The following is a 17,262-nucleotide window of genomic DNA, read 5'->3' on the forward strand; positions in this document are numbered from 1 at the left end:
TTAATCAAGTCCAGGAAGCACAGAGAGTCCCATACAGGTTAAATACAAGGAGAAATTCACCAAGACACATATTAATCAAACTATCAAAAATTAAATACAAATAAAAAATATTAAAAGCAGCAAGGGAAAAACAACAAATAACACACAAGGGAATCCCCATAAGCCTAACAGCTGATCTTTCAGCAGAAACTTTGCAAGCCAGAAGGGAGTGGCAGGACATACTTAAAGTGATGAAGGAGAAAAACCTACAACAAAGATTACTCTACTCAGCAAGGATCTCATTCAGATTTGATGAAGAAATTAAAACCTTTACAGACAAGCAAAAGCTAAGAGAACAAAAAAAAACCCAAAGTTAGCAGATGGAAAAAAATCATAAAGATCAGATCAAAAATAAATGAAAAAGAAATGAAGAAAATGAGAGCAAAGATCAATAAAACTAAAAGCTGGTTCTTTGAGAAGATAAAGTTGATAAACCATTAGCCAGACTTATCAAGAAAAAAAGGGAGAAGACTCAAATTAATAGAATTAGAAATGAAAAAGGAGAAGTAACAACTGACACTGCAAAAATACAAAAGGTCATGAGAGATTACTACAAGGAACTATATGCCAATAAAATGGACAACTGGAAGAAATGGACAAATTCTTAGAAATGCACAACCTTCTGAGACTCAACCAGGAAGAATTAGAAAATATGAGACCAATCAGGAGCACTGAAATTGAAACTGTGATTAAAAATCTTCAACAAACAAAAGCCCAGGACCAGATGGCTTCACAGGAGAATTCTATCAAACATTTAGGGAAGAGTTAACACCTATTCTTCTCAAACTCTTCTAAAATATAGCAGAGGGAGGAACACTCCCTAACTCATTCTACAAGGCCACCATCACTCTGATACCAAAACCAGACAAGGATGTCACAATGAAAGAAAACTACAGGCCAAAATCACTGATGAACATAGATGCAAAAATCCTCAACAAAATACTAGCAAACAGAACCCAACAGCACATTAAAAGGATCATACACTATGATCAAGTGGGGTTTACCCCAGGAATGCAAGCCTTCTTCAATATACGCAAATCAATCAATGTGATAAACCATATTAACAAATTGAAGGAGAAAAACCATATGATCATCTCAATAGATGCAGAGAAAGCTTTCGACAAAATTCAACACCCATTTATGATAAAAACCCTCCACAAAGTAGGCATAGAGGGAACTTTCCTCAACATAATAAAGGCCACATATGACAAATCCACAGCAACATCCTCCTCAATGGTGAAAAATTGAAACCATTTCCTCTAAGATCAGGAACTGGACAAGGTTGCCCACTCTCACCACTATTATTCAACATTATTTTGGAAGTTTTAGCCACAGCAATCAGAGAAGAAAAGAAGTAAAAGGAATCCAAGTTGGAAATGGAGAAGTGAAGCTGTCACTGTTTGCAGATGACATGATACTATACATAGAGAATTCTAAAGATGCTACCAGAACACTACTAGAGCTAATCAATGAATTTGGTAAAGTAGCAGGATACAAAATTAATGAACAGAAATCTCTTACATTCCTATAAACTAATAATGAAAAATCTGAAGTGAAATTAAGAAAATACTCCCATTTACCATTGCAAAAAAGAATAAAATAGCTAGGAATAAACCTACCTAAGGAGACAAAAGACCTGTATGCAGAAAATTATAAGACATTGATGAAAGAAATTAAAGATGATACAAATAGATGGAGAGATATACCATGTTCTTGGATTGGAAGAATCAACATTGTGAAAATGACTCTACTACCCAAAGCAATCTACAGATTCAGTGCAATCCCTATCAAAATACCACTGGCATTTTTCACAGAACTAGAACAAAAATTTCACAATTTGTATGGAAACACAAAAGAACCCGAATAGCCAAAGCAATCTTGATGAAGAAAAATGGAGCTGGAAGAATCAGGCTCCCTGACTTCGGACTATACTACAAAGCTACAGTAATCAAGACAGTATGGTACTGGCACAGAAACAGAAATATAGATCAATGGAACAGGATAGAAAGCCCACAGATACACCCACGCACATATGGTCACCTTATCTTTGATAAAGGAGGCAAGAATATACAGTGGTGAAAAGATAACCTCTTCAATAAGTTGTGCTTGGAAAACTGGACAGCTACATGTAAAAGAATGAAATTAGAACACTCCCTAACACCATACATAAAAATAAACTCAAAATGGGTTAAAGACCTAAATTTAAGGCCTGACACCATCAAACTCTTAGAGGAAAACATAGGCAGAACACTCTATGACATAAATCACAGCAAGATCCTTTTTGACCCACCTCCTAGGGAAATGCAAATAAAGACAAAAATAAACAAATGGGATCTAATGAAACTTAAAACCTTTTGCACAGCAAAGGAAACCATAAACAAGATGAAAAGACAACCCTGAGAATGGGAGAAAATATTTGCAAATGAAGCAACTGACAAAGGATTAATCTCCAAAATTTGCAAGCAGCTCATGCAGCTCAATATTAAAAAACAAACAACCCAATCCATAAATGGGCAGAAGACCTAAATAGACATTTCTCCAAAGAAGATATACAGATTGCCAACAGACACATGAAAGAATGCTCAACATCATTAATCATTAGAGAAATGAAAATCAAGACTACAAGGAGATATCATCTCACACCAGTCAGAATGGCCATCATCAAAAAATCTATCAAAAATAAATTCTGGAGCGGGTGTGGAGAAAAGGGAACCTTCTTGCACAGTCAGTTGGAATGTAAATTGATACAGCCACTATGGAGAACAGTATGGATGTTCCTTAAAAAACTAAAAATACAACTACCATACGACCCAGCAATCCCACTATTGGGCATATACCCTGAGAAAACCATAATTCAAAAAGAGTTATGTACCACAATGTTCATTGCAGCTCTATTTACAATAGCCAGGACATGGAAGCAACCGAAGTGTCTATCAACAGATGAATGGATAAAGAAGATGTGGCACATATATACAATGGAATATTACTCAGCCATGAAAAGGAACGAAACTGAGTTATTTGTAGTGAGGTGGATGGACCTAGAGACTGTCATACAGAGTAAAGTCAGAAAGAGGAAAACAAATACTGTATGCTAACACATATATTGGAATCTAAAAAAAAAAAAAATGGTCATGAAGAACCTAGGGGCAAGACAGGAATAAAGATACATACATACTAAAGAATGGACTTGAGGATACAGGAGGGGGAAGGGTAAGCTGGGACAAAGTGAGAGAGTGGCATGGACGTATATACACTACCAAATGTAAAATAGATAGCTAGTGGGAAGCAGCCACATAGCACAGGGAGATCAGCTCGGGACTTTGTGAGCACCTAGAAGGGTGGGATAGGGAGGGTGGGAGGGAGGGAGATGCAAGAGGGAAGAGATATGGGGACATATGTATATGTATAACTGATTCACTTTGTTATAAAGCAGAAGCTAACACACCATTGTAAGGCAATTATACTCCAATAAAGATGTTTAAAAAAATAAAAATTAAAAATAAACTAAAATAAAAAGAATATATCGTTAATAACTATGTGCATCTTGGCCTGATTTTATACATAGATATTCTTAGAACAAGAGAACATGAAATGTAAAATGATTAAAAAACAAACAAACTCATCTTTCCATTGGCTTCCAATATCATTTAGGAGACATATTGCTAAAGGGGATGGAGATAGAAAAGGTGGATTCCCAAGCTATAAAATAATAACTTCTTCATATTCATGCTGCCAGTTTCATCCTATTTAAACCTCTTTTACTTGTAAATGTGTTCACTTTCAACTTTGAAAGCTCAGCCTTTTCCTGATGCTTCAAATTCAAGTCAGGCTGTTTATGATCCTTTTAGAAGTTTTGTAACTTTCCCATCTACTAAACACATGGAATCCCTTAGAAATGTGACTTCTTCAGCTAAAACAAAATGAACACCTGGATTATTTTTCTTCTTTTTCCATGTTCCTCTTCATACTTTCAATCCCATATCCTCTGTTGCCAATCCATCGTCTACCTAGTAACTTCTTTCCTTAAAATCTGTTATGTTTTTCAAGCCCCACATCATATTCTCATCAGCATGGACATCACACAGAACTTCTCCACCTTCAAGATCTTAAATTAGATGCTTTCTCTCTATCATAAACCCTTTATCTTTTCTTTCTTTCAGGTTCAATAAATCTGCTTTTTATATTTTCAGTATAAACTCCTATCGCTCAATCGTGCTAATTTACTCAGTTCTTTAATCTCTAGTTATAGACTGCAGAACACATCACGACCTTTATTTCCATCACTGCACCCACCCTAAGCTCAGATTTTCCCAGAGTTTATTGTCCTTTCTCTACTTCCAGGCCATAAATTATTGTTGGTTAAAGATTTAAATACATGAAGCCAAATTCCCCTTTAAAAAAACGAAACAAAACATGGCCTTCATCTTTTAGTAGGACTCATTATTACAAAACAATATTTAGTTCATACGTTTTTTTCTCATTCCCTAGCATACTTCCAAGAAAGCAATACCAAAATTTACACATTGCCATATCTCTTTAAATCCCCAATTCACACACACTTTAATAACAACTCCCAGTGTGAACTTCCTCAGGTAATATCCTCCCAAACTCAGCAAATTACTTTTACCATATTTATCTCTTATTCTATCATTTGGTCTCAGAGAAAGAGGTATCTCTCCTTCCAACATTTATATTTTAAAATGCTTGCTTTACCATACACTTAGCCCCTTCCTCGTTAATGTCTATCCCCCAAAACTGAATGTCCACCTGAGTGTTCTACTACAAACCCTTATTAAGACAAAAATCTAATCCATCACCTTGCTCTACTCTCTTACCGTATACCAGCCTCCACTTTTAGATCATTTTTTTCACTTACCTTCACATCACTGTCAAGTTCTTTAAAATCAACTTGCACAGTACATATATATATATATATATATATATATATATATATATATATATATATATATATATATCATTGTACTGTCCTCCACCTCTTTTCATTTATGCTGCCACCAGGACTGAAAAGGAACGACTCATGAGATATCTTAATTTCATTGTTGCAAACACCTCTTAACTACTTTGATTCTGCTCTTATTTCTCTTCCATATATTATTGCCAAATTAATCTTCTAAAAACAATGCACTATTATATCGTTTCCTTCCCTGACAGTACCTCATTTGCCAAATCGTCTCAGTTCATTAGTCTGATGCTTAAGACTCTCCTGAATTTGAATTTGTCAGCTCTATTTTTAGAATTTTATATTATTCTGAAAAATTAGTTTTATACTCCAGCCAGACAGGAATGATCATGCAGTACACAGTGTCAACATGCTTTTTCAGCTGTCCAGCACCTTTTGAGCACACTTCGTATGTTGGAAGGAATTTCCTTCTTTATGATTTCAAGTCACCACTGCTGCCAAGAAACAGGCATGATTCCTTAATCAGATATACTGGCTTGAAGTAAAAGAAGAGAAAGATAAGAAAAGAAAGGTACTGTGTGGAGCAAATTTACTTGAGGGAGCTGATGAAGTACTCAGCAATCAAAGGCAAAAATAGAAACTTTTCTCCATAAAATTCTCAATTTAGTGTTCTGTGCTGTTTTAATTTTATTATAACCTCTTCCTCTTCTTAATCTCAATTTGGTTTATCCAATGTACTGCTACCAGTGTTGCAGGTATGCTAACGGTACTGCTACCAATGTTACCAGTTGTAGCAGCGAAACTCAAAGGATGTGGCATAGAATACATTGTGGAATATAATGAAGATATTTTCCTTAGAAGAGAGGTGAGAGCTAGGACCCAAAATCATAAAGAGGGGGCTTCCCTGATGGCGCAGAGGTTGGGTATCCGCCTGCCAATGCGGGGAACATGGGTTCGAGCCCTGGTGCAGTAGGGTCCCGCATGCCACGGAGAGGCTAGGCCCGTGTGCCACAACTACTGAGCCTGCATGCCACAACTACTGGAGCCCATGAGCCTAGAGCCCATGCTCTGCAACAGGAGAGGCCACCACAATGAGAGGCCCACACACCACAGCGAAGAGTGGCCCCCACTCGCTGCAGCTGGAGAGAGCCCGTGCACAGGGACAAAGACCCAATGCAGCCAAAGATAAATAAATAAATAAATAAATATTTTAAAAAATATATCATAAAGAGAAGTATAACTTACATTCAGAATCACCTATTTACTAAGGAAGGGTAGAGGGTTATTTGTTACAAAAAGATGTCTGTCAAAACAATCAGCACAAATATTGTGGCATATGAGTTACATTTCTGATTCCAATAATATAAATTCTAAGTATTCCAAATATCTAAGGATGTATTGCAATATGCATATAATATTGGCAATATGAAATTTTTCTCTCCCATTACCCAGACCAGGGGTCCCCAATCCCCAAGCCGCGGACCGCAGCCTGTTAGAAACTGGGCCGCACAGCAGGAGGTGAGTGGCGGCGAGTGAGCAAAGCTTCATCTGCCCTCCCCATCGCTCTCCATCGCTCACATTAACTCCTGAACCACCCCACCCCCACCGCCATGGAAAAATTGTCTTCCATGAAACCGGTCCCTGGTGCCAAAAATGTTGGAGATGGCTGACCTAGACCATTTAGGGTAGCAAAAGCAGAATAAAATAAAACAGACTACAAATAATAAATTGTAAATACTACCTTATATTTTCTTGTAATCTGATTATGTAAAGATCCACTCAACAGCAAAAGCATACATAATTTTCTTATCAGGTTAAATGGTGACATGCGACTGGCCATTCCTCTTTTCTTGGAAGTGGGTCAGGGCATAGTCTCAAGGATGTTGAGATCAATCACAAGTTTTAATGTTGGAAATAGATAACAAAAAATTTAAAAACTTTAAAAATGATAATTATGTTATAATAATTAACAATTCAAATTTCAGTACTATTTATGCTAAAACTTTGTTTCCTTTATGGCAGACATCTATGTAAAATGTTATATATATTTATAACATATATATGTGTGTATATATAAATGAAATAAGCAGTTTTAGTAGTGACAACATAGTTCAATTTTTAATTGAAAATAAATACTGTAAAGTTTATTTAAATTAACTAAACCAACATTTTCATCTCTACCCTGCCACATCTTTTCTCCTGTAAGCTGTATGATTGACACCCAGCTTCTGCCTAGCCACAGTGAGTTTACAGCCTTAGGTCCTTTTAGTAAGCTGCCTTATCTCTTACTTAATATTGTGTATCCTTTGGTGTTTCTGAGGTTGTATTTCAAGTTCAGAGTTTTCCTCTAAAAGACACATGGCAAAGTGCCAGAGAAGTAACAGTACTGGCTTTTGGGTAGCTGGACAAATCTTTAGTGTTCTAAAGTTTCCAAATTCTCTATTATTGGCCTATATGATTTATATAATTAAAAAAATTTTGCTAAAATATGCCAGTCTTCTTTAAAATCAACAGGTTCCGTTATTCAGTAAGCCAATCAAGGAATGAGTCCTGATCTTATTTCATGAATTAGTACAAAATATATCAGAGAAATAAATTAACATACTCACCCATAATGGTATTTAAAGATGAATCTTTACTCACTAGTTTAAGTGCAAAAAAACACATAGCGTTTCATAGATTAACTTCCAAAATGAAGTAATGGGAATAAAGACAAAATGGTCATCATAAGATTGCTTGGGATCCTCAGTGACCAAGATTCATATTCTCTCTCTCTGTCTCTTTCTCACTTAAAGGGCACCCAGGAATAATTTTGCTATATTTCACAGCAAAACTTCACTCCAAGATTTCAGGAGAATCCTATACTTGTACGCTATGAAAGACATCAGCTGTGTAAATTCTTTTAACTGGAACGCTGTTAGCTAAGAAAACATGTTGACATCATAGTTCAGAATCATGGAGTACCTTCTCTAAAATCTACTAGCTGATTGGAGTCTTAATGTGAATATAGAAGCAATCTATCAGGCCTTGTCTCCTTTCCCCATAGCTCTGGAATCATGAGAATCCTGGTTACTTGCGTAGCCTGACTCTGCCACCAAGACCATTTCTGACCTTAACCACGAAGAATTTAAGATGTTTAGTTCAACTGAATGAAAATCAGTACGAAATCATCGTTGCTGCTAGTCATTCATTCTTTTATTAAACAACAATTTATACAGGAATGACTGCATGCCCAAGACTGCTAGGTGCTGGCAATACAGACATTACTGACACACACAGAAGTACAGCATGCACTGACAGCATAGAGCAAGGGCTCTGACCCAGGCTGAGAGGTCCAGGGAGAATCATCACTACAAAAGTGGTTTATGAGATGAAGATGCAAAAGATGAAAAAGAATTAACCAGACATAGGGCAGGAAGAAGACTGTAAGTAGGGGTAAGGGAGGGGAGAAGGGAGAGAGAAGTGCTAGGTGCAATAGCCCTAAGGCAGGAAGGAAAAGGACTTATTCTAGAAACCTGAGTCAGGTGAGTGTGGCTGAGTCACAAGGGAAAGTGGTTTGAAACGAGCAGCTAAAAGAGTGGCAAGGAATGGAAAACAAAAAGACACATCAGCCCCCAGATTTCATTTTAACAGAAACTGGGAACCACTGAAGGAATATAAACATTGTAGAGACATATTTATGGCCGTGATTTTTAAAAAGACAATTCTGGCTAAAATATGAAGATTTCATTAGGAAGACAAAAGAAGGAAGAGGAAACCAACTATGAGGTCATTGCAGTATTCCAGGTGAGACTGGTGCCACAGGAGATAAACATAAAGAAGAGCATATGAGAAGGTTTCCCAGACAGGATCAGCTAGATTTGATAACTTAAAAATAGGGTTAAGGGTGAGAGAATCATCAAGAATGACTTTTGGGTTTCTCAACTAGACTTTCCTTAGTGTATGTACTAGCTCTTAAACCTGGGTGCTTTACCCATAAGTGCTTGTCTTGGTAATTTGCCCCATACTACATTCTTTCAGGAGTCAGCTGAAACGTGCTAACTTAGACATTCAGTTATTGCGTTGTCCCTGGATTCCCTACCACCTGCCTATAGAAGCATCCTATTTCCAATTTTTTGACATTGAGCAACCGTTTTGACTACTATATTTTTTCTCTTACCCTTGGTATTTTATTTATTTTACACTGCTTTATTAAAAAATAAAGGCTGCCTTTAAAATACCTACAGTTAAATTGCTGAGCATTACGGCTAAGGGAAAATGCAGACTGGGTGAAAACTAGACCAGGTTTGTGCAGGTCATTACATTTATAAAAACTTTTAAAAAAAGAGTTGCAACTTTTAAATATCATATTATGGTAGTCAAAGCAAAAATGGAACATGATCTGCCTCTCAGTTTACAACGTCTACAAAATATAAACATATCAATTGTTTGAGGAAAGCAATAGATTTGTTGGCACTTAGGAACATCTCTCTTTAGGAGATGCTAAGTGATGTGATGCATCCCAACAACCTCCTTGTAATAAATGTAATACTGAGTTTCAGAATATAGATTTGCATTGGAATAGAGAAAGAAGAATAAAAGAGAGGAATGCTTCACCTGGGAAGAACCTGATGGGGGAGATCAATTTTTAACTATACCATTTTTCACCCCTGAGACTAAAATGCTCACTAAGAGAGTATTTTCTCTGGTATGCACAATCCAATCCAAGTAGTATGTACTCCAGTTATGTTAGAGGAAAGAAAAAAAGGGTGAGAACACTGGCATCGAGATATGGGAAGAGGCCACATCTCTTAAGCACCACCTCCCTTCCTGCCACACATATATAAACACACATACAAACTCACAATCTCAGCTGGATTTTGATAAAATTTGGGTGGCACACAGTTCAGTATCAGTTATGTGAAGTAGAATTAGTGATGTGATTAAGAGCACAGACCTTGTACAGAGTCTGTCTAGCTTTGATCTTGGGCAAGTTAGTAAATCTTTCTATCATAAAATAGGAATAAAATTGGTACCTACCTAATACAATTTTGAGGAAGATTAAATAAATTAATTTTCATAAAATTCTTAGAAAACTGCCAGCATATAATATGCACTCTTCTTTGTTTATTTAAAAAATACAAGAAACCTTCTATAAAGATTTGGAGGATCAAAATCCTATACTGTTCAATCATTTGTTATTCAGCAAATATTCATTGCATATCTATTGTGTCAAGGCCTGTACTTAAAATACGTCATGGCATGCTTGCTTCCGCAGCCCATGTACTAAAATTGGAACGATACAGAGATTAGCATAGTCCCTGCGCAAAGATGACACGCAAATTCGTGAAGCATTCCATATTTTTAAAAGGGAACCCTCTTGCACTGTTGGTGGGAATGTAAACTGATACAGCCACTATGGAGAAGAGTATGGAGGTTCCTTAAAAAACTAAAAATAGAACTACCATATGACCCAGCAATCCCACTACTGGGCATATACCCTGAGGAAACCATAATTCAAAAAGAGTCATGTACCACAATGTTCATTGCAGCACTATTTACAATAGCCAGGACATGGAAGCAACCGAAGTGTCCATCGACAGATGAATGGATAAAGAAGATGTGGCACATATATACAATGGAATATTACTCAGCCTTTAAAAGAAATGAAATTGAGTTATTGGTAGATGGACCTAGAGACTGTCATACAGAGTGAAATAAGTCAGAAAGAGAAAATCAAATACCGTATGCTAACACATATATATGGAATCTAAAATAAAAGAAAAAAAAGGTTCTGCAGAACCTACGGGCAGGACAGGAATAAAGACGCAGATGTAGAGAATGGACTTGAGGACACTGGGAGGGGGAAGGGTAAGCTGGGATGCAGTGAGAGAATAGCATTGACATATATACACTACTAAATGTAAAATAGATAGCTAGTGGGATGCAGCTGCATAGCATAGAGAGCAACTCGGTGCTTTGTGACCACCTAGAGGGGTGGGGTAGGGAGGGTGGGAGGGAGACGCAAGAGGGAGGGGATATGGGGATATATGTACACATATAGCTGACTCACTTTGTTATACAGCAGAAACTAACACACCATTGTAAAGCAATTATACTCCGATATAAATAATTATATATATATAATTATATATAATTATATATAATATATGTTTATATATTTATATATATAAGCTATATGTTATATATATATTTATATATATAAGCTATATAAGCTATATGTTATATATATATAAGCTATATGTTTATATATTTTATATATTATATAATATATATTATATATATATTATAAATAATATAAAAAATAAATAAAAAATAAAGTACATTATGGCAACTGTGAATATGATAGATCTTCAGCTGCCAAGCCCTAATCTCCCCCAACTATTTTACTTTAAAATCTAATAACTGATTTCTCTCTATCTCTGTGTCTCTTTTTTCCTTTCTCTCTCTTTTATTTATTTTTAAATATTTTCCACTAGTTAACAGTTCAATAAAATACTGTACATAAGACTTAGTTTAGAAAGATGGTCTAGTCATACTGCTTGGATATACACACTTTACAGATTAACCGAAGTGATTGTAGTGCTAAATTTGTGTGAGGATAAACTGAGGAACCAAATACAAAACCCACTTTTATTTTCAGATGGCTTTTAAGTAGTGAGTACTGTCTGGAGACATGGTCTTAATCCTAGAGTATACAGATAAATATGTTCATTCATGGAGGAAGTTTAGGTCTAGGCTCAAGTTTATTCCATATTACCCTCCCTTACCATAAACCAGGATAACATACAACCAGTGACAGCTCCAATAGATCCAAATACAACGTATATCCTTGGTAACATTTGAATGTGACCAAAATTAATGCTTTATTTCAATAGAAACAAGTCACATGTACCTAAATATGCATAGTATGAAATCAAGATATGGTATTTAAAATGTCTTATATTAACATGCATATTTCTTGGGCTCTTAGATGAAAATTACCTATATTTGAATATATGCATATCCTGGATGCATATCAGGAAGCTAAAATTTAAATTTTTTTTTTCCATTTCTTGGCAGAAAAGCCAACTGTGATCTAAATTTTCTTCTAAATTATTTGTGACCTTGTTTTCTCCACTAAAGAAATGGAAGTCCGAAAACACTCTATGCATGAACGACATCACTATTTTTCCTAATGGAAAAACATTCATTTTAATGTCAGTATTAAAGTATTAATACCTCATAGGAAAATATTTTTACATATTAAGCAAATAAAATATTTTAAGACAGTTATGTAATCATTTTAAGGGTTTGAAGAAAGCATGCATTTAGTTTACCAAAGGGCAGTTTTCAAAATTAAATTTGAATTTAAAAAATTACATTTATACGGTTTTCAGACCCACGGTTAACTGAAATTACATGAAATTAGTTTAAAAGTTCAGGTTTAAAATTTTTGTTGTGAGCTAATAGTTGTGACAGGAAAATATTTTAACATATATTAAATTCTAAATAAACAATGACTCTTTACAAGAAATATAAAAATTCTTATATGATACATAGAGGGCTTAATAACAAATACTGTAGAAGATCACCTTTTAATTTTGTTGGTTCTAAAGAATTCATTAAAACATATCCTTAAATATATTAAATTTAAGAAACATCTTTTTAGAAGATAGTGTTTAGATATTTCAATATTTAAAGGTATTTAAAATGTATATGTAGACTTGTATGTTATTTATATCTTTAATACCAATGCATATGGTAACATAGCAGCTATATGTTTAAATCAGTAGTGATGTGATCATAATAGCAAACAAATAGGGTTTGTATATAAATTCAGAAATCAGATGTTTTTGAACGAAGGCAAAGTTATATGAGATCCATGTGGTTTCCCAGCTGAGAAGCAGTCGGCCACAGACTGCTGTACTGTGAAGCACAACTCCGTCATCTCACTTTTGAGCAAGTTGTATAACTTGCTCCTGCCTATATACCTAAAAATCTCAATAAATAGTTTTGGTAGGTTGACTAAACAAATAAGCAAATTTTTCTAAGACTCTTTTTCTTCTTTTGCAAGATATCAAGCAGGCAATCATAAAGTGAAATACAGTTGTTTCCAATTGTTATTATTTGTATTATTACTCCCATTACTACTGGTTAGACATTATTGGGACAATGGCTTCTAAATAATATTTGATATGGTCAACTATCATCAGGCCTGTCAATTGGATGAGCAATGCTGAGAATGGCTCAATCAAAATTTCTCCTTATAATAGCCAAATGATCACAACAATAGTAATTTTTAAAATAAAATAAAATAACAAAGATAGAATTTGAGCTCTTCTGTGAAGGAGTTTAAAATACCTTACTTATCCATATTCTTACAGAATATCTTAGCACTGAAACTATTATTGCCTGTCTAATATAAAACCAATATGAGTTATATATTAATATATTATTTTTAATATATGACCAAAAAATAACACAAAATTAGCAAAAATAATCTGGGATAAAATAAACATTTCTGCAAAAAAAAAAGAAAAAGAAAGAAAACAAGGGTTATAATTTCTAGTAACTTTAACTATAGGACATATGAAAATTTTTCCAAAGAGTGACATTTTAAATTTTGTTTATAATTTTTACTTATAAAAGGTAGTAACACTGGAATGAAAAAATACATATACTGTATATTTAAAGGGTATAATCTATGGCATCAGGTGTAAAAATATTGATAATGGAAACACATTAATCTAATTGTAACATATTGTAAAGTATAACAAAAAATGCCATGTCCCCAACAGATGTTATGAAACAATAAGTGGAGTTGAAATAAAAATTTATTGATAAAAATCATTTAGTTTTTTTTCTGTAATATTATGATATAGCTCAGGGATTGGCAAACTACCGTCCACAAAACAGATCTGGTCCACCAGCTGTTTTGTAAATAAAGTTTTAACAAAAGTAAGCCACAGTCATTCCTTTACATACGGTCTATGGCTGCCTTTGTGCTACAGTGTGCCTAAATAGTTATTATGGAGAGCATATGGCCTACAAAACTTAAATTATTTATTACTTGGCTCATTATAGGAAAAGTTTGCTGACCCCCAATATAGAGCATTGTTATAGATAATCTATTATTACTAACAAAGTGGTTTAAAATGGTATTTCATATGCTTCTTGGTTTCAAATGTATATTTGCAAAATAAATATCATATTACTCTTGGAAGTTTTTCTTTCTTCAAAGCTTCAAATTCCTAACAATGAAGATAAAAGTTCTATTTCATAATGTTCTCTGACATTTAAATTTTTTTTAATTAAATAGGTTTTTAAAGTACCATTTTAATGAAGTATTGGATTTAATTAATTTTATATGTCAGAATTACCACAAGGGAATTCAAACTCTACAATTATTCTTTGTGAAATGAACTTGGCACATTCATGGATCTATGTAAGAAAATGAAATAGGCTGCACATCACTGCTAGTTTTATCCGTTCTGCTTATCACCAAGTAAATATTTTTTAAATTTAAAATTTATAACAAAATATTTTTCTCATATATGTGCAATTACCTGTACTTTTACATTTGTTTAAACAGATGTGCACAGGTTTGCACTTTTTTTTAGCAAACCAAAGAAATGCTAAGATTAGAATAAGTATATGATTTTATAAATCCATCTTGATTAGCCTCAAGTTTTTTCTGATTTTCTAAATTAGCAATTCTTAGCTCCTGGCAAGCCATAAACAGTTTTCATTTCATGAATGTCGCTTTCTGCTCTGCTACAGAGGTATCTTTGTAAAGAGCATAATTTCTGATGATACGGAGATTAACACACATGTAAGAGTCACTCAAGTAGTTATTATTCAATTTAAATCTAACTTCTGCATAATTACATCATAATGTAGCTTCCATTCAGCTGCTTAATATTCTTGATATCATGTAATCTCAAGGTAATCACTAACCTAAGAGCAACCTCTGCTGGCAAACAGAGGCGGAGCTGCAAACATTTTTACCATAGTTTTATGTCTTTTGACCATGTCAGATTAAAAAGTATGTTTTGGGGAAGGTTTTAACATTTTTGTTATATACAGAAGTGTGACAAATTGCACATTTTTAATATAAAATGAGGGTAAGTATAGTATGTTTGTTTTAGGACCAAACAAAATTCAGAAGATTTTTGTTAAATGCTTGATCCTTGATTCTCAGCTTTGTGGCCTGAGGGTCACTTAGGAAGAACAGTTAAATAAAGATAAGAGCTCAGATTGCAGAGGATTTTAATAATATTGAATGAGAGGATGATGTATCAGGAAGTTTACTGTAATAAAATAGGCATGTGTAAGAAAAGAAATCATGTTAAAACAAAATTTAAAGGTTCTTGAAGAAAAAAAAGTGCTTGAAGACATAGTTTAACTATTTATTGGGTGGGCCAAAAAGTGCCTTCGGTGTTTAAGTAAAAGTAAAAGGCACATTTTTCATTTTGATCAAGAACTTTATTGAACAACGTATTCACCCTTTTGTTCCACTGCCTTCTGCCATTTTTCAGGCAACTTCATAATTCCGTCTTCCCAAAACTTTTTATCTTTTTGACCAAAAAACTGTCCCAGGTGCCTTTTTTCCTTTGCTTCCAGGGAATTGATATATTTTCCATCAAGAGAATTTTGTAAAGACCTAAATTAATAGAGATCCAAAGGTACAATGTCTGGTGAATATGGTGGATAAATCAGAACTTCCCAGCCAAGCTGTAACAATTTTTGCCTGGTCATCAAAGAAACATGCTGTCTTGCATTGTCCTGATGGAAGATTATGTGTTTTCTGTTGACTAATACTGGATGCTTTTCATCGAGTATTGCTTTCAGTTGGTCTAATTGGGAGCAGTACTCGTTGGAATTAATCATTTTGGTTTTCCGGAAGGAGCTCAAAATAGAAGACTCCCTTCCAATCCCACCATATACACAGCATCACCTTCTTTGGTTGAAGACCAGCCTTTGGTGTGGTTGGTGGTGGTTCATTTCACTTGCCCCACGTTCTCTTCCATTCCACATTATTGTACAGTATCCACTTTTCATCGCTCATCACAATTTGTTTTAAAAACAGAACGTTTTCATTATGTTTAAGTAGAGAATCTCATGCGGAAATATGGTCAAGAAGGTTTTTTCGCTTAACTTATGTGGAACCCAAACAACAAAGCGATTAACATAACCAAACTGGTGCAAATGATTTTCAACGCTTGATTTAGATATTTTGAGCATGTCAGCTATCTGTCTCGTGGTATAATATTGATTGTTCTCAATTAATGTCTTGATTTGATTGCTATCAACTTCAACTGGTCTACCCGACCGTGGAGCATCATCTAGAGAGAAACCTCCAGCACAAAACTTCGCAAACCACTTTTGACATGTTCGATCAGTCACAGCACCTTCTCCATACACTGCACAAATCTTTTTGTGTGTTTCAGTTGTGATTTTACCTTTCCTGAAATAATAAAGCCTAATATGCCAAAAATGTTGCTTTTTTTTCTTCCATCTTCAATAAAATGGCTACACAATAATTCACCAATTTTGATGTCTTTTTTTAAATGCACGCTGATATGACAGTTGTCACAAACAGTCTAACAAAATTATTTTGAATGAAGTTAAAGACAACTAAGTGCTGCTAGAGCCATCGTACAGAAAAAAACAAATGAATCTTTTGGCCAACCCAATATTTTCATTATCCTCCTACTTATATCCGTTTTTTAAAAATAAATTTGTTTATTTATTCTAAAAAAGAAGTTTACTGTAAAATACAAAGTTCTATATAAATAAGTTAATTCTAAATTTTAAGAATGGTTCTAGTACAATGAACCTAATGGATGTGAATACCTTAGTGAATTTTCCTTTCCAGATAAATATTGTAAATGAGAGGTATAGAAGGAATAGGATAATACTTTTCTTTAAGAAGCATATAAAAGAAATGCCATCTAGATATAACTTCCAAAGATTACATCTACTAAGTACACAATCACTCTTTCTGGGTCTGTGTTACAGAACCACATACCAACTTTGACTATAAAATATGGCTTGTGTGGTAGCAAATAACTGATCAATAAGTATATATATATACCTTGTCCTTTGGGCTGAGTGGCATGAAGGATACATATTACATAAAGGCATGCACATCTAGTCCGACAAAATTATGCATACAAAAGTAATACACTTGAACAACAGTGAACAACTCAAACCTGCAAACACTATTTGGACTATACAGTTATATGGCCTATCCATTTTTTGGATAGAATTATTCTGCTATGCTTCATGGAGACATCCTGATACAGCCTTAAAAACAA

General features: G+C 34.4%; 1 long non-coding RNA gene and 1 pseudogene across 1 annotated transcript in view; one reads left to right on the plus strand and one right to left on the minus strand.

Annotated features, from left to right (window-relative positions):
* LOC138842660 (uncharacterized) overlaps window positions 1-17,262 on the minus strand; it is a 373,402-nt gene that overhangs the window by 238,317 nt on the left and 117,823 nt on the right. The gene's annotated exons all lie outside the window — the stretch shown is intronic.
* LOC115857631 (U6 spliceosomal RNA) lies at window positions 10,206-10,305 on the plus strand (annotated as a pseudogene).

Source organism: Globicephala melas, chromosome 4 (genome assembly GCF_963455315.2).
Source record: "Globicephala melas chromosome 4, mGloMel1.2, whole genome shotgun sequence".
NCBI lineage: Eukaryota > Metazoa > Chordata > Mammalia > Artiodactyla > Delphinidae > Globicephala > Globicephala melas.